Below are 18,357 nucleotides of genomic sequence, written 5' to 3' on the forward strand. Positions count from 1 at the left end.
CAAGATGGGGTGACTTGTGGGGCTCTGAACAGGTTCTGTTAACCAGAATCCTTTGCAAAGCTCAAAATTTGGCTAAAAAAACACATTTTCATCACATTATGGTGACAGAAAGTTCTGGAATCTGAGAGGAGCCACAAATTTCCATCCACCCAGCGTTCCCCCAAGTCTCCCGATAAAAATGATACCTCACTTGTGTGGGTAGCCCTAGCGCCCGCTTCAGGGAATGCCCCAAAGCGCAACGTGGACACAACCCATTTTTTGACAGAAAATAGAGCTGTTTTTTGCAAAGTGCCTATCTGTAGATTTTGGCCTCTAGCTCAGCCGGCACCTAGGGAAACCTACCAAACCTGTGCATGTTTTTAAAACTAGAGACCTAGGGGAATCCAAGATGGGGTGACTTGTGGGGCTCTGACCAGGTTCTGTTACCCAGAATCCTTTGCAAAGCTCAAAATGTGGCTAAAAAAACACATTTTCCTCACATTATGGTGACAGAAAGTTCTGGAATCTGAGAGGAGCCACAAATTTCCTTCCACCCAGCGTTCCCCCAAGTCTCCCGATAAAAATGATACCTCACTTGTGTGGGTAGGCCTAGCGCCCGCGACAGTAAATACCCCAAAGCGCAACGTGGACACATCCCATCTTTTTAAAGAAAACAGAGGTGTTTTTTGCAAAGTGCCTACCTGTAGATTTTGGCCTCTAGCTCAGCCGGCACCTAGGGAAACCTACCAAACCTGTGCATTTTTGAAAACTAGAGACGTAGGGGAATCCAAGATGGGGTGACTTGTGGGGCTCTGACCAGGTTCTGTTACCCAGAATCCTTTGCAAAGCTCAAAATGTGGCTAAAAAAACACATTTTCCTCACATTATGGTGACAGAAAGTTCTGGAATCTGAGAGGAGCCACAAATTCCCTTCCATCCAGCGTTCCCTCAAGTCTCCCGATAAAAATGATACCTCACTTGAGTGGGTAGGCCTAGCGCCCGCAACAGGAAATGCCCCAAAGAGCAACGTGGACACAACCCATTTTTGGACATAAAACCGAGCTGTTTTTTGCAAAGTGCCTACCTGTAGATTTTGGCCTCTAGCTCAGCCGGCACCTAGGGAAACCTACCAAACCTGTGCATTTTTGAAAACTAGAGACATAGGGGAATCCAAGATGGGGTGACTTGTGGGACTCTGACCAGGTTCTGTTACCCAGAATCCTTTGAAAAGCTCAAGATTTGGCTAAAAAAACACATTTTCCTCACATTATGGTGACAGAAAGTTCTGGAATCTGAGAGGAGCCACAAATTTCCAGCCACGCAGCGTTCCCCCAAGTCTCCCAATAAAATGATACCCCACTTGTGTGGGTAGGCCTAGCGCCCCCGACAGAAAATGCCCCAAAGCGCAACGTGGACACATCCCATTTTTTTAAAGAAATAAGAGGTGTTTTTTGCAAAGTGCCTACCTGTAGATTTTGGCCTCTAGCTCAGCCGGCACCTAGGGAAACCTACCAAACCTGTGCATTTTTGAAAACTAGAGACCTAGGGGAATCCAAGATGGGGTGACTTGTGGGACTCTGACCAGGTTCTGTTACCCAGAATCCTTTGCAAAGCTCAAGATTTGGCTCAAAAAAAAAATTTTCCTCAAATTATGGTGACAGAAAGTTCTGGAATCTGAGAGGAGCCACAAATTTCCATCCACGCAGCGTTCCCCCAAGTCTCCTGATAAAAATGATACCTCACTTGTGTGGGTAGGCCTAGCGCCCCCGACAGAAAATGCCCCAAAGCGCAACGTGGACACATCCCATTTTTTTAAAGAAAACAGAGGTGCTTTTTGCAAAGTGCCTACCTGTAGATTTTGGCCTCTAGCTCAGCCGGCACATAGGGAAACCTACCCAACCTGTGCATTTTTGAAAACTAGAGACCTATGGGAATCCAAGATGGGGTGACCTGTGGGGCTCTGACCAGGTTCTGTTACCCAGAATCCTTTGCAAAGCTCAAAATTTGGCTAAAAAAACACAGTTTCATCACATTATGGTGACAGAAAGTTCTGGAATCTGAGAGAAGCCACAAATTTCCTTCCACCCAGCGTTCCCCCAAGTCTCCCGATGAAAATGATACCCCACTTGTGTGGGTAGGCCTAGCGCCCGCGACAGGAAATGCCCCAAAGCGCAACGTGGACACATCCCATTTTTTTAAAGAAAACAAAGGTGTTTTTTGCAAAGTGCCTACCTGTAGATTTTGGCCTCTAGCTCAGCCGGCACCTAGGGAAACCTACCAAACCTGTGCATTTTCGAAAACTAGAGACCTAGTGGAATCCAAGATGGGGTGACTTGTGGGGCTCTGACTAGGTTCTGTTACCCAGAATCCTTTGCAAAGCTCAAAATTTGGCTTAAAAAAACACATTTTCATCACATTATGGTGACAGAAAGTTCTGGAATCTGAGAGGAGCCACAAATTTCCATCCACCCAGCGTTCCCCCAAGTCTCCCGATAAAAATGATACCTCACTTGTGAGGGTAGCCCTAGCGCCCGCTTCAGGGAATGCCCCAAAGCGCAACGTGGACACAACCCATTTTTTGACCGAAAAAAGAGCTGTTTTTTGCAAAGTGCCTATCTGTAGATTTTGGCCTCTAGCTCAGCCAGCACCTAGGGAAACCTACCAAACCTGTGCATTTTTGAAAACTAGAGACCTAGGGGAATCCAAGATGGGGTGACTTGTGGGGCTCTGACCAGGTTCTGTTACCCAGAATCCTTGGCAAAGCTCAAAATTTGGCTAAAAAAACACATTTTCCTCACATTATGGTGACAGAAAGTTCTGGAATCTGAGAGGAGCCACAAATTTCCATCCACGCAGCGTTCCCCCAAGTCTCCCGATAAAAATGATACCTCACTTGTGTGGGTAGGCCTAGCGCCCGCAACAGGAAATGCCCCAAAGCGCAACGTGGACACAACCCATTTTTTGACAGAAAACAGAGCTGTTTTTTACAAAGTGCCTACCTGTAGATTTTGGCCTCTAGCTCAGCCGGCACATAGGGAAACTTACCAAACCTGTGCATTTTCGAAAACTAGAGACCTAGTGGAATCCAAGATGGGGTGACTTGTGGGGCTCTGACCAGGTTCTGTTACCCAAAATCCTTTGCAAAGCTCAAAATTTGGCTAAAAAAACAAATTTTCCTCACATTATGGTGACAGAAAGTTCTGGAATCTGAGAGGAGCCACACATTTCCTTCCACCCAGCATTCCCCCAAGTCTCCCGTTAAAAATTATACCTCACTTGTGTGGGTAGGCATAGCGCCCGCGACAGGAAATGCCCCAAAGCGCAACGTGGACACATCCCATTTTTTTACAGAAAACAGAGCTGTTTTTTGCAAAGTGCCTACCTGTAGATTTTGGCCTCTAGCTCAGCCGGCACCTAGGGAAACCTACCAAACCTGTGCAGTTTTGAAAACTAGAGACCTAGGGGAATCCAAGATGGGGTGACTTGTGGGGCTCTGACCAGGTTCTGTTACCCAGAATCCTTTGCAAAGCTAAAAATTTGGCTAAAAAAACACATTTTCCTCACATTATGGTGACAGAAATTTCTGGAATCTGATAGGAGCCACAAATTCCCTTCCACCCAGCGTTCACTCAAGTCTCCCGTTAAAAATGATACCTCACTTGTGTGTGTAGGCCTAGCGCCCGCGACAGGAAATGCCCCAAAGCGCAACGTGGACACAACCCATTTTTTGACAGAAAACAGAGCTGTTTTTTGCAAAGTGCCTACCTGTAGATTTTGGCCTCTAGCTCAGCCGGCACATAGGGAAACTTACCAAACCTGTGCATTTTCGGAAACTAGAGACCTAGTGGAATCCAAGATGGGGTGACTTGTGGGGCTCTGACCAGGTTCTGTTACCCAGAAACCTTTGCAAAGCTCAAAATTTGGCTAAAAAAACAAATTTTCCTCACATTATGGTGACAGAAAGTTCTGGAATCGGAGAGGAGCCACACATTTCCTTCCACCCAGCATTCCCCTAAGTCTCCCGATAAAAATGATACCTCACTTGTGTGGGTAGGCCTAGCGCCCGCGACAGGAAATGCCCCAAAGCGCAAAGTGGACACAACCCATTTTTAGACATAAAACAGAGATGTTTTTTGCAAAGTGCCTACCTGTAGATTTTGGCCTCTAGCTCAGCCGGCACCTAGGGAAACCTACCAAACCTGTGCATTTTTGAAAACTAGAGACCTAGGGGAATCCAAGATGGGGTGACTTGTGGGGCTCTGACCAGGTTCTGTTACCCAGAATCCTTTGCAAAGCTCAAAATGTGGCTAAAAAAACACATTTTCCTCACATTATGGTGACAGAAAGTTCTGGAATCTGAGAGGAGCCACAAATTCCCTTCCACCCAGCGTTCCCTCAAGTCTCCCGATAAAAATGATACCTCACTTGTGTGGGTAGGCCTAGCGCCCGCAACAGGAAATGCCCCAAAGCGCAACGTGGACACAACCCATTTTTGGACATAAAACAGAGATGTTTTTTGCAAAGTGCCTACCTGTAGATTTTGGCCTCTAGCTCAGCCGGCACATAGGGAAACCTACCCAAACTGTGCATTTTTGAAAACTAGAGACCTATGGGAATCCAAGATGGGGTGACCTGTGGGGCTCTGACCAGGTTCTGTTACCCAGAATCCTTTGCAAAGCTCAAAATTTGGCTAAAAAAACACAGTTTCATCACATTATGGTGACAGAAAGTTCTGGAATCTGAGAGAAGCCACAAATTTCCTTCCACCCAGCGTTCCCCCAAGTCTCCCGATGAAAATGATACCCCACTTGTGTGGGTAGGCCTAGCGCCCGCGACAGGAAATGCCCCAAAGCGCAACGTGGACACATCCCATTTTTTTTAAAGAAAACAAAGGTGTTTTTTGCAAAGTGCCTACCTGTAGAATTTGGCCTCTAGCTCAGCCGGCACCTAGGGAAACCTACCAAACCTGTGCATTTTCGAAAACTAGAGACCTAGTGGAATCCAAGATGGGGTGACTTGTGGGGCTCTGACTAGGTTCTGTTACCCAGAATCCTTTGCAAAGCTCAAAATTTGGCTTACAAAAACACATTTTCATCACATTATGGTGACAGAAAGTTCTGGAATCTGAGAGGAGCCACAAATTTCCATCCACCCAGCGTTCCCCCAAGTCTCCTGATAAAAATGATACCTCACTTGTGAGGGTAGCCCTAGCGCCCGCTTCAGGGAATGCCCCAAAGCGCAACGTGGACACAACCCATTTTTTGACCGAAAATAGAGCTGTTTTTTGCAAAGTGCCTATCTGTAGATTTTGGCCTCTAGCTCAGCCGGCACCTAGGGAAACCTACCAAACCTGTGCATTTTTGAAAACTAGAGACCTAGGGGAATCCAAGATGGGGTGACTTGTGGGGCTCTGACCAGGTTCTGTTACCCAGAATCCTTTGCAAAGCTCAAAATTTGGCTAAAAAAACACATTTTCCTCACATTATGGTGACAGAAAGTTCTGGAATCTGAGAGGAGCCACAAATTTCCATCCACGCAGCGTTCCCCCAAGTCTCCCGATAAAAATGATACCCCACTTGTGTGGGTAGGCCTAACGCCCCCGACAGGAAATGCCCCAAAGCGCAACGTGGACACATCCCATTTTTTGAAAGAAAACAAAGGTGTTTTTTGCAAAGTGCCTACCTGTAGATTTTGGCCTCTAGCTCAGCCGGCACCTAGGGAAACCTACCAAACCTGTGCATTTTCGAAAACTAGAGACCTAGTGGAATCCAAGATAGGGTGACTTGTGGGGCTCTGACCACGTTCTGTTACCCAGAATCCTTTACAAAGCTCAAAATTTGGCTAAAAAAACACATTTTCCTCACATTATGGTGACAGAAAGTTCTGGAATCTGAGAGGAGCCACAAATTCCCTTCCACCCAGCGTTCCCTCAAGTCTCCCGATAAAAATGATACCTCACTTGTGTGGGTAGGCCTAGCGCCCGCAACAGGAAATGCCCCAAAGCGCAACGTGGACACAACCCATTTTTTGACAGAAAACAGAGCTGTTTTTTACAAAGTGCCTACCTGTAGATTTTGGCCTCTAGCTCAGCCGGCACATAGGGAAACTTACCAAACCTGTGCATTTTCGAAAACTAGAGACCTAGTGGAATCCAAGATGGGGTGACTTGTGGGGCTCTGACCAGGTTCTGTTACCCAAAATCCTTTGCAAAGCTCAAAATTTGGCTAAAAAAACAAATTTTCCTCACATTATGGTGACAGAAAGTTCTGGAATCTGAGAGGAGCCACACATTTCCTTCCACCCAGCATTCCCCCAAGTCTCCCGTTAAAAATTATACCTCACTTGTGTGGGTAGGCATAGCGCCCGCGACAGGAAATGCCCCAAAGCGCAACGTGGACACATCCCATTTTTTTACAGAAAACAGAGCTGTTTTTTGCAAAGTGCCTACCTGTAGATTTTGGCCTCTAGCTCAGCCGGCACCTAGGGAAACCTACCAAACCTGTGCAGTTTTGAAAACTAGAGACCTAGGGGAATCCAAGATGGGGTGACTTGTGGGACTCTGACCAGGTTCTGTTACCCAGAATCCTTTGCAAAGCTAAAAATTTGGCTAAAAAAACACATTTTCCTCACATTATGGTGACAGAAATTTCTGGAATCTGAGAGGAGCCACAAATTCCCTTCCACCCAGCGTTCACTCAAGTCTCCCGTTAAAAATGATACCTCACTTGTGTGGGTAGGCCTAGCGCCCGCGACAGGAAATGCCCCAAAGCGCAACGTGGACACAACCCATTTTTTGACAGAAAACAGAGCTGTTTTTTGCAAAGTGCCTACCTGTAGATTTTGGCCTCTAGCTCAGCCGGCACATAGGGAAACTTACCAAACCTGTGCATTTTCGGAAACTAGAGACCTAGTGGAATCCAAGATGGGGTGACTTGTGGGGCTCTGACCAGGTTCTGTTACCCAGAATCCTTTGCAAAGCTCAAAATTTGGCTAAAAAAACAAATTTTCCTCACATTATGGTGACAGAAAGTTCTGGAATCTGAGAGGAGCCACACATTTCCTTCCACCCAGCATTCCCCTAAGTCTCCCGATAAAAATGATACCTCACTTGTGTGGGTAGGCCTAGCGCCCGCGACAGGAAATGCCCCAAAGCGAAAAGTGGACACAACCCATTTTTGGACATAAAACAGAGATGTTTTTTGCAAAGTGCCTACCTGTAGATTTTGGCCTCTAGCTCAGCCGGCACCTAGGGAAACCTACCAAACCTGTGCATTTTTGAAAACTAGAGACCTAGGGGAATCCAAGATGGGGTGACTTGTGGGGCTCTGACCAGGTTCTGTTACCCAGAATCCTTTGCAAAGCTCAAAATGTGGCTAAAAAAACACATTTTCCTCACATTATGGTGACAGAAAGTTCTGGAATCTGAGAGGAGCCACAAATTCCCTTCCACCCAGCGTTCCCTCAAGTCTCCCGATAAAAATGATACCTCACTTGTGTGGGTAGGCGAAGCGCCCGCAACAGGAAATGCCCCAAAGCGCAACGTGGACACAACCCATTTTTGGACATAAAACAGAGATGTTTTTTGCAAAGTGCCTACCTGTAGATTTTGGCCTCTAGCTCAGCCGGCACCTAGGGAAACCTACCAAACCTGTGCATTTTTGAAAACTAGAGACATAGGGGAATCCAAGATGGGGTGACTTGTGGGACTCTGACCAGATTCTGTTACCCAGAATCCTTTGCAAAGCTCAAAATGTGGCTAAAAAAACACATTTTCCTCACATTATGGTGACAGAAAGTTCTGGAATCTGAGAGGAGCCACAAATTCCCTTCCACCCAGCGTTCCCTCAAGTCTCCCGATAAAAATGATACCTCACTTGTGTGGGTAGGCCTAGCGCCCGCAAAAGGAAATGCCCCAAAGCGCAACGTGGACACAACCCATTTTTGGACATAAAACAGAGATGTTTTTTGCAAAGTGCCTACCTGTAGATTTTGGCCTCTAGCTCAGCCGGCACCTAGGGAAACCTACCAAACCTGTGCATTTTTGAAAACTAGAGACATAGGGGAATCCAAGATGGGGTGACTTGTGGGACTCTGACCAGGTTCTGTTACCCAGAATCCTTTGCAAAGCTCAAGATTTGGCTAAAAAAACACATTTTCCTCACATTATGGTGACAGAAAGTTCTGGAATCTGAGAGGAGCCACAAATTTCCATCCACGCAGCGTTCCCCCAAGTCTCCCGATAAAAATGATACCCCACTTGTGTGGGTAGGCCTAGCGCCCCCGACAGAAAATGCCCCAAAGCGCAACATGGACACATCCCATTTTTTTAAAGAAAACAGAGGTGTTTTTTGCAAAGTGCCTACCTGTAGATTCTGGCCTCTAGCTCAGCCGGCACCTAGGGAAACCTACCCAACCTGTGCATTTTTGAAAACTAGAGACCTAGGGGAATCCAAGATGGGGTGACTTGTGGGGCTCTGACCAGGTTCTGTTACCCAGAATCCTTTGCAAAGCTCAAAATTTGGCTAAAAAAACACATTTTCATCACATTATGGTGACAGAAAGTTCTGGAATCTGAGAGAAGCCACAAATTTCCTTCCACCCAGCGTTCCCCCAAGTCTCCCGATCAAAATGATACCCCACTTGTGTGGGTAGGCCTAGCGCCGGCGACAGGAAATGCCCCAAAGCGCAACGTGGACACATCCCATTTTTTGAAAGAAAACAAAGGTATTTTTTGCAAAGTGCCTACCTGTAGATTTTGGCCTCTAGCTCAGCCGGCACCTAGGGAAACCTACCAAACCTGTGCATTTTCGAAAACTAGAGACCTAGTGGAATCCAAGATGGGGTGACTTGTGGGGCTCTGACCAGGTTCTGTTACCCAGAATCCTTTGCAAAGCTCAAAATTTGGCTAAAAAAACAAATTTTCCTCACATTATGGTGGCAGAAAGTTCTGGAATCTGAGAGGAGCCACACATTTCCTTCCACCCAGCATTCCCCCAAGTCTCCCAATAAAAATTATACCTCACTTGTGTGGGTAGGCCTAGCGCCCGCGACAGGAAATGCCCCAAAGCGCAACGTGGACACATCCCATTTTTTTACAGAAAACAGAGCTGTTTTTTGCAAAGTGCCTACCTGTAGATTTTGGCCTCTAGCTCAGCCGGCACCTAGGGAAACCTACCAAACCTGTGCAGTTTTGAAAACTAGAGACCTAGGGGAATCCAAGATGGGGTGACTTGTGGGGCTCTGACCAGGTTCTGTTACCCAGAATCCTTTGCAAAGCTCGAAATTTGGCTAAAAAAACACATTTTCATCACATTATGGTGACAGAAAGTTCTGGAATCTGAGAGAAGCCACAAATTTCCTTCTACCGAGCGTTCCCCCAAGTCTCCCGATAAAAATGATACCCCACTTGTGTGGGTAGGCCTAGCGCCCGCGACAGGAAATGCCCCAAAGAGCAACGTGGACACATCCCATTTTTTTAAAGAAAACAGAGGTTTTTTTTGCAAAGTGCCTACCTGTAGATTCTGGCCTCTAGCTCAGCCGGCACCTAGGGAAACCTACCCAACCTGTGCATTTTTGAAAACTAGAGACCTAGGGGAATCCAAGATGGGGTGACTTGTGGGGCTCTGACCAGGTTCTGTTACCCAGAATCCTTTGCAAAGCTCAAAATTTGGCTAAAAAAACACATTTTCATCACATTATGGTGACAGAAAGTTCTGGAATCTGAGAGAAGCCACAAATTTCCTTCCACCCAGCGTTCCCCCAAGTCTCCCGATCAAAATGATACCCCACTTGTGTGGGTAGGCCTAGCGCCGGCGACAGGAAATGCCCCAAAGCGCAACGTGGACACATCCCATTTTTTGAAAGAAAACAAAGGTATTTTTTGCAAAGTGCCTACCTGTAGATTTTGGCCTCTAGCTCAGCCGGCACCTAGGGAAACCTACCAAACCTGTGCATTTTCGAAAACTAGAGACCTAGTGGAATCCAAGATGGGGTGACTTGTGGGGCTCTGACCAGGTTCTGTTACCCAGAATCCTTTGCAAAGCTCAAAATTTGGCTAAAAAAACAAATTTTCCTCACATTATGGTGGCAGAAAGTTCTGGAATCTGAGAGGAGCCACACATTTCCTTCCACCCAGCATTCCCCCAAGTCTCCCAATAAAAATTATACCTCACTTGTGTGGGTAGGCCTAGCGCCCGCGACAGGAAATGCCCCAAAGCGCAACGTGGACACATCCCATTTTTTTACAGAAAACAGAGCTGTTTTTTGCAAAGTGCCTACCTGTAGATTTTGGCCTCTAGCTCAGCCGGCACCTAGGGAAACCTACCAAACCTGTGCAGTTTTGAAAACTAGAGACCTAGGGGAATCCAAGATGGGGTGACTTGTGGGGCTCTGACCAGGTTCTGTTACCCAGAATCCTTTGCAAAGCTCGAAATTTGGCTAAAAAAACACATTTTCATCACATTATGGTGACAGAAAGTTCTGGAATCTGAGAGAAGCCACAAATTTCCTTCTACCGAGCGTTCCCCCAAGTCTCCCGATAAAAATGATACCCCACTTGTGTGGGTAGGCCTAGCGCCCGCGACAGGAAATGCCCCAAAGAGCAACGTGGACACATCCCATTTTTTGAAAGAAAACAGAGGTGTTTTTTGCAAAGTGCCTACCTGTAGATTTTGGCCTCTAGCTCAGCCGGCACCTAGCGAAACCTACCCAACCTGTGCATTTTTGAAAACTAGAGACCTAGGGGAATCCAAGATGGGGTGACTTGTGGGGCTCTGACCATGTTCTGTTACCCAGAATCCTTTGCAAAGCTCAAAATGAGGCTAAAAAAACACATTTTCCTCACATTATGGTGACAGAAAGTTCTGGAATCTGAGAGGAGCCACAAATTCCCTTCCACCCAGCGTTCCCTCAAGTCTCCCGATAAAAATGATACCTCACTTGTGTGGGTAGGCCTAGCACCCGCGACAGGAAATGCCCCAAAGCGCAACGTGGACACAACCCTTTTTTTGACAGAAAACAGAGCTGTTTTTTGCAAAGTGCCTACCTGTAGATTTTGGCCTCTAGCTCAGCCGGCACATAGGGAAACTTACCAAACCTGTGCATTTTCGGAAACTAGAGACCTAGTGGAATCCAAGATGGGGTGACTTGTGGGGCTCTGACCAGGTTCTGTTACCCAGAATCCTTTGCAAAGCTCAAAATTTGGATAAAAAAACAAGTTTTCCTCACATTATGGTGACAGAAAGTTCTGGAATCTTAGAGGAGCCACACATTTCCTTCCACCCAGCATTCCCCTAAGTCTCCCGATAAAAATGATACCTCACTTGTGTGGGTAGGCATAGCGCCCGCGACAGGAAATGCCCCAAAGCGCAACGTGGACACATCCCATTTTTTTACAGAAAACAGAGCTGTTTTTTGCAAAGTGCCTACCTGTAGATTTTGGCCTCTAGCTCAGCCGGCACATAGGGAAACTTACCAAACCTGTGCATTTTCGAAAACTAGAGACCTAGTGGAATCCAAGATGGGGTGACTTGTGGGTCTCTGACCAGGTTCTGTTACCCAGAATCCTTTGCAAAGCTCAAAATTTGGCTAAAAAAACACATTTTCCTCACATTATGGTGACAGAAAGTTCTGGAATCTGAGAGGAGCCACAAATTCCCTTCCACCCAGCGTTCCCTCAAGTCTCCCGATAAAAATGATACTTCACTTGTGTGGGTAGGCCTAGCGCCCACGACAGGAAATGCCCCAAAGCGCAACGTGGACACAACCCATTTTTTGACAGAAAACAGAGCTGTTTTTTGCAAAGTGCCTACCTGTAGATTTTGGCCTCTAGCTCAGCCGGCACATAGGGAAACTTACCAAACCTGTGCATTTTCGAAAACTAGAGACCTAGTGGAATCCAAGATGGGGTGACTTGTGGGGCTCTGACCAGGTTCTGTAACCCAGAATCCTTTGCAAAGCTCAAAATTTGGCTAAAAGAACAAAATTTCCTCACATTATGGTGACAGAAAGTTCTGGAATCTGAGAGGAGCCACACATTTCCTTCGACCCAGCATTCCCCCAAGTCTCCCGATAAAAATGATACCTCACTTGTGTGGGTAGGCCTAGCGCCCGCGACAGGAAATGCCCCAAAGCGCAACGTGGACACATCCCATTTTTTTACAGAAAACAGAGCTGTTTTTTACAAAGTGCCTACCTGTAGATTTTGGCCTCTAGCTCAGCTGGCACCTAGGGAAACCTACCAAACCTGTGCAGTTTTGAAAACTAGATACCTAGGGGAATCCAAGATGGGGTGACTTGTGGGGCTCTGACCAGGTTCTGTTACCCAGAATCCTTTGCAAAGCTCAAAATGTGGCTAAAAAAACACATTTTCCTCACATTATGGTGACAGAAAGTTCTGGAATCTGAGAGGAGCCACAAATTCCCTTCCACCCAGCGTTCCCTCAAGTCTCCCGATAAAAATGATACCTCACTTGTGTGGGTAGGCCTAGCGCCCGCAACAGGAAATGCCCCAAAGCGCAACGTGGACACAACCCATTTTTGGACATAAAACAGAGATGTTTTTTGCAAAGTGCCTACCTGTAGATTTTGGCCTCTAGCTCAGCCGGCACCTAGGGAAACCTACCAAACCTGTGCATTTTTGAAAACTAGAGACATAGGGGAATCCAAGATGGGGTGACTTGTGGGACTCTGACCAGGTTCTGTTACCCAGAATCCTTTGCAAAGCTCAAGATTTGGCTAAAAAAACACATTTTCCTCACATTATGGTGACAGAAAGTTCTGGAATCTGAGAGGAGCCACAAATTTCCATCCACGCAGCGTTCCCCCAAGTCTCCCGATAAAAATGATACCCCACTTGTGTGGGTAGGCCTAGCGCCCCCGACAGAAAATGCCCCAAAGCGCAACATGGACACATCCCATTTTTTTAAAGAAAACAGAGGTGTTTTTTGCAAAGTGCCTACCTGTAGATTCTGGCCTCTAGCTCAGCCGGCACCTAGGGAAACCTACCCAACCTGTGCATTTTTGAAAACTAGAGACCTAGGGGAATCCAAGATGGGGTGACTTGTGGGGCTCTGACCAGGTTCTGTTACCCAGAATCCTTTGCAAAGCTCAAAATTTGGCTAAAAAAACACATTTTCATCACATTATGGTGACAGAAAGTTCTGGAATCTTAGAGGAGCCACACATTTCCTTCCACCCAGCATTCCCCTAAGTCTCCCGATAAAAATGATACCTCACTTGTGTGGGTAGGCATAGCGCCCGCGACAGGAAATGCCCCAAAGCGCAACGTGGACACATCCCATTTTTTTACAGAAAACAGAGCTGTTTTTTGCAAAGTGCCTACCTGTAGATTTTGGCCTCTAGCTCAGCCGGCACATAGGGAAACTTACCAAACCTGTGCATTTTCGAAAACTAGAGACCTAGTGGAATCCAAGATGGGGTGACTTGTGGGTCTCTGACCAGGTTCTGTTACCCAGAATCCTTTGCAAAGCTCAAAATTTGGCTAAAAAAACACATTTTCCTCACATTATGGTGACAGAAAGTTCTGGAATCTGAGAGGAGCCACAAATTCCCTTCCACCCAGCGTTCCCTCAAGTCTCCCGATAAAAATGATACTTCACTTGTGTGGGTAGGCCTAGCGCCCACGACAGGAAATGCCCCAAAGCGCAACGTGGACACAACCCATTTTTTGACAGAAAACAGAGCTGTTTTTTGCAAAGTGCCTACCTGTAGATTTTGGCCTCTAGCTCAGCCGGCACATAGGGAAACTTACCAAACCTGTGCATTTTCGAAAACTAGAGACCTAGTGGAATCCAAGATGGGGTGACTTGTGGGGCTCTGACCAGGTTCTGTAACCCAGAATCCTTTGCAAAGCTCAAAATTTGGCTAAAAGAACAAAATTTCCTCACATTATGGTGACAGAAAGTTCTGGAATCTGAGAGGAGCCACACATTTCCTTCGACCCAGCATTCCCCCAAGTCTCCCGATAAAAATGATACCTCACTTGTGTGGGTAGGCCTAGCGCCCGCGACAGGAAATGCCCCAAAGCGCAACGTGGACACATCCCATTTTTTTACAGAAAACAGAGCTGTTTTTTACAAAGTGCCTACCTGTAGATTTTGGCCTCTAGCTCAGCTGGCACCTAGGGAAACCTACCAAACCTGTGCAGTTTTGAAAACTAGATACCTAGGGGAATCCAAGATGGGGTGACTTGTGGGGCTCTGACCAGGTTCTGTTACCCAGAATCCTTTGCAAAGCTCAAAATGTGGCTAAAAAAACACATTTTCCTCACATTATGGTGACAGAAAGTTCTGGAATCTGAGAGGAGCCACAAATTCCCTTCCACCCAGCGTTCCCTCAAGTCTCCCGATAAAAATGATACCTCACTTGTGTGGGTAGGCCTAGCGCCCGCAACAGGAAATGCCCCAAAGCGCAACGTGGACACAACCCATTTTTGGACATAAAACAGAGATGTTTTTTGCAAAGTGCCTACCTGTAGATTTTGGCCTCTAGCTCAGCCGGCACCTAGGGAAACCTACCAAACCTGTGCATTTTTGAAAACTAGAGACATAGGGGAATCCAAGATGGGGTGACTTGTGGGACTCTGACCAGGTTCTGTTACCCAGAATCCTTTGCAAAGCTCAAGATTTGGCTAAAAAAACACATTTTCCTCACATTATGGTGACAGAAAGTTCTGGAATCTGAGAGGAGCCACAAATTTCCATCCACGCAGCGTTCCCCCAAGTCTCCCGATAAAAATGATACCCCACTTGTGTGGGTAGGCCTAGCGCCCCCGACAGAAAATGCCCCAAAGCGCAACATGGACACATCCCATTTTTTTAAAGAAAACAGAGGTGTTTTTTGCAAAGTGCCTACCTGTAGATTCTGGCCTCTAGCTCAGCCGGCACCTAGGGAAACCTACCCAACCTGTGCATTTTTGAAAACTAGAGACCTAGGGGAATCCAAGATGGGGTGACTTGTGGGGCTCTGACCAGGTTCTGTTACCCAGAATCCTTTGCAAAGCTCAAAATTTGGCTAAAAAAACACATTTTCATCACATTATGGTGACAGAAAGTTCTGGAATCTGAGAGAAGCCACAAATTTCTTTCCACCCAGCGTTCCCCCAAGTCTCCCGATCAAAATGATACCCCACTTGTGTGGGTAGGCCTAGCGCCGGCGACAGGAAATGCCCCAAAGCGCAACGTGGACACATCCCATTTTTTAAAAGAAAACAAAGGTGTTTTTTGCAAAGTGCCTACCTGTAGATTTTGGCCTCTAGCTCAGCCGGCACCTAGGGAAACCTACCAAACCTGTGCATTTTCGAAAACTAGAGACCTAGTGGAATCCAAGATGGGGTGACTTGTGGGGCTCTGACCAGGTTCTGTTACCCAGAATCCTTTGCAAAGCTCAAAATTTGGCTAAAAAAACAAATTTTCCTCACATTATGGTGGCAGAAAGTTCTGGAATCTGAGAGGAGCCACACATTTCCTTCCACCCAGCATTCCCCCAAGTCTCCCAATAAAAATGATACCTCACTTGTGTGGGTAGGCCTAGCGCCCGCGACAGGAAATGCCCCAAAGCGCAACGTGGACACATCCCATTTTTTTACAGAAAACAGAGCTGTTTTTTGCAAAGTGCCTACCTGTAGATTTTGGCGTCTAGCTCAGCCGGCACCTAGGGAAACCTACCAAACCTGTGCAGTTTTGAAAACTAGAGACCTAGTGGAATCCAAGATGGGGTGACTTGTGGGGCTCTGACCAGGTTCTGTTACCCAGAATCCTTTGCAAAGCTCGAAATTTGGCTAAAAAAACACATTTTCATCACATTATGGTGACAGAAAGTTCTGGAATCTGAGAGAAGCCACAAATTTCCTTCTACCGAGCGTTCCCCCAAGTCTCCCGATAAAAATGATACCCCACTTGTGTGGGTAGGCCTAGCGCCCGCGACAGGAAATGCCCCAAAGAGCAACGTGGACACATCCCATTTTTTGAAAGAAAACAGAGGTGTTTTTTGCAAAGTGCCTACCTGTAGATTTTGGCCTCTAGCTCAGCCGGCACCTAGCGAAACCTACCCAACCTGTGCATTTTTGAAAACTAGAGACCTAGGGGAATCCAAGATGGGGTGACTTGTGGGGCTCTGACCATGTTCTGTTACCCAGAATCCTTTGCAAAGCTCAAAATGTGGCTAAAAAAACACATTTTCCTCACATTATGGTGACAGAAAGTTCTGGAATCTGAGAGGAGCCACAAATTCCCTTCCACCCAGCGTTCCCTCAAGTCTCCCGATAAAAATGATACCTCACTTGTGTGGGTAGGCCTAGCGCCCGCGACAGGAAATGCCCCAAAGCGCAACGTGGACACAACCCTTTTTTTGACAGAAAACAGAGCTGTTTTTTGCAAAGTGCCTACCTGTAGATTTTGGCCTCTAGCTCAGCCGGCACATAGGGAAACTTACCAAACCTGTGCATTTTCGGAAACTAGAGACCTAGTGGAATCCAAGATGGGGTGACTTGTGGGGCTCTGACCAGGTTCTGTTACCCAGAATCCTTTGCAAAGCTCAAAATTTGGCTAAAAAAACACATTTTCCTCACATTATGGTGACAGAAAGTTCTGGAATCTGAGAGGAGCCACAAATTCCCTTCCACCCAGCGTTCCCTCAAGTCTCCCGATAAAAATGATACTTCACTTGTGTGGGTAGGCCTAGCGCCCACGACAGGAAATGCCCCAAAGCGCAACGTGGACACAACCCATTTTTTGACAGAAAACAGAGCTGTTTTTTGCAAAGTGCCTAAATGTAGATTTTGGCCTCTAGCTCAGCCGGCACATAGGGAAACTTACCAAACCTGTGCATTTTCGAAAACTAGAGACCTAGTGGAATCCAAGATGGGGTGACTTGTGGGGCTCTGACCAGGTTCTGTAACCCAGAATCCTTTGCAAAGCTCAAAATTTGGCTAAAAGAACACATTTTCCTCACATTATGGTGACAGAAAGTTCTGGAATCTGAGAGGAGCCACACATTTCCTTCGACCCAGCATTCCCCCAAGTCTCCCGATAAAAATGATACCTCACTTGTGTGGGTAGGCCTAGCGCCCGCGACAGGAAATGCCCCAAAGCGCAACATGGACACATCCCATTTTTTTACAGAAAACAGAGCTGTTTTTTACAAAGTGCCTACCTGTAGATTTTGGCCTCTAGCTCAGCCGGCACCTAGGGAAACCTACCAAACCTGTGCAGTTTTGAAAACTAGATACCTAGGGGAATCCAAGATGGGGTGACTTGTGGGGCTCTGACCAGGTTCTGTTACCCAGAATCCTTTGCAAAACTCAAGATTTGGCTAAATAAACACATTTTCCTCTCATTATGGTGACAGAAAGTTCTGGAATCTGAGAGGAGCCACACATTTCCTTCCACCCAGCGTTCCACCAAGTCTCCCGATAATAATGATACCTCACTTGTGTGGGTAGGCCTAGCGCCCGCGACAGGAAATGCCCCAAAGCGCAACGTGGACACAACCCATTTTTTGACAGAAAACAGAGCTGTTTTTTTGCAAAGTAGTAGATTTTGGCCTCTAGCTCAGCCAGCACCTAGGGAAACCTACCAAACCTGTGCATTTTCCAAAACTAGAGACCTAGTGGAATCCAAGATGGGGTGACTTGTGGGGCTCTGACCAGGTTCTGTTACCCAGAATCCTTTGCAAAGCTCAAATTTGGCTAAAAAAACACATTTTCATCACATTATGGTGACAGAAAGTTCTGGAATCTGAGAGGAGCCACAAATTTCCATCCACCCAGCGTTCCCCCAAGTCTCCCGATAAAAATGATACCTCACTTGTGTGGGTAGCCCTAGCGCCCGCTTCAGGGAATGCCCCAAAGCGCAACGTGGACACAACCCATTTTTTGACAGAAAATAGAGCTGTTTTTTGCAAAGTGCCTATCTGTAGATTTTGGCCTCTAGCTCAGCCGGCACCTAGGGAAACCTACCAAACCTGTGCATGTTTTTAAAACTAGAGACCTAGGGGAATCCAAGATGGGGTGACTTGTGGGGCTCTGACCAGGTTCTGTTACCCAGAATCCTTTGCAAAGCTCAAAATGTGGCTAAAAAAACACATTTTCCTCACATTATGGTGACAGAAAGTTCTGGAATCTGAGAGGAGCCACAAATTTCCTTCCACCCAGCGTTCCCCCAAGTCTCCCGATAAAAATGATACCTCACTTGTGTGGGTAGGCCTAGCGCCCGCGACAGAAAATGCCCCAAAGCGCAACGTGGACACATCCCATCTTTTTAAAGAAAACAGAGGTGTTTTTTGCAAAGTGCCTACCTGTACATTTTGGCCTCTAGCTCAGCCGGCACCTAGGGAAACCTACCAAACCTGTGCATTTTT

Source organism: Pleurodeles waltl, chromosome 8 (genome assembly GCF_031143425.1).
Source record: "Pleurodeles waltl isolate 20211129_DDA chromosome 8, aPleWal1.hap1.20221129, whole genome shotgun sequence".
NCBI lineage: Eukaryota > Metazoa > Chordata > Amphibia > Caudata > Salamandridae > Pleurodeles > Pleurodeles waltl.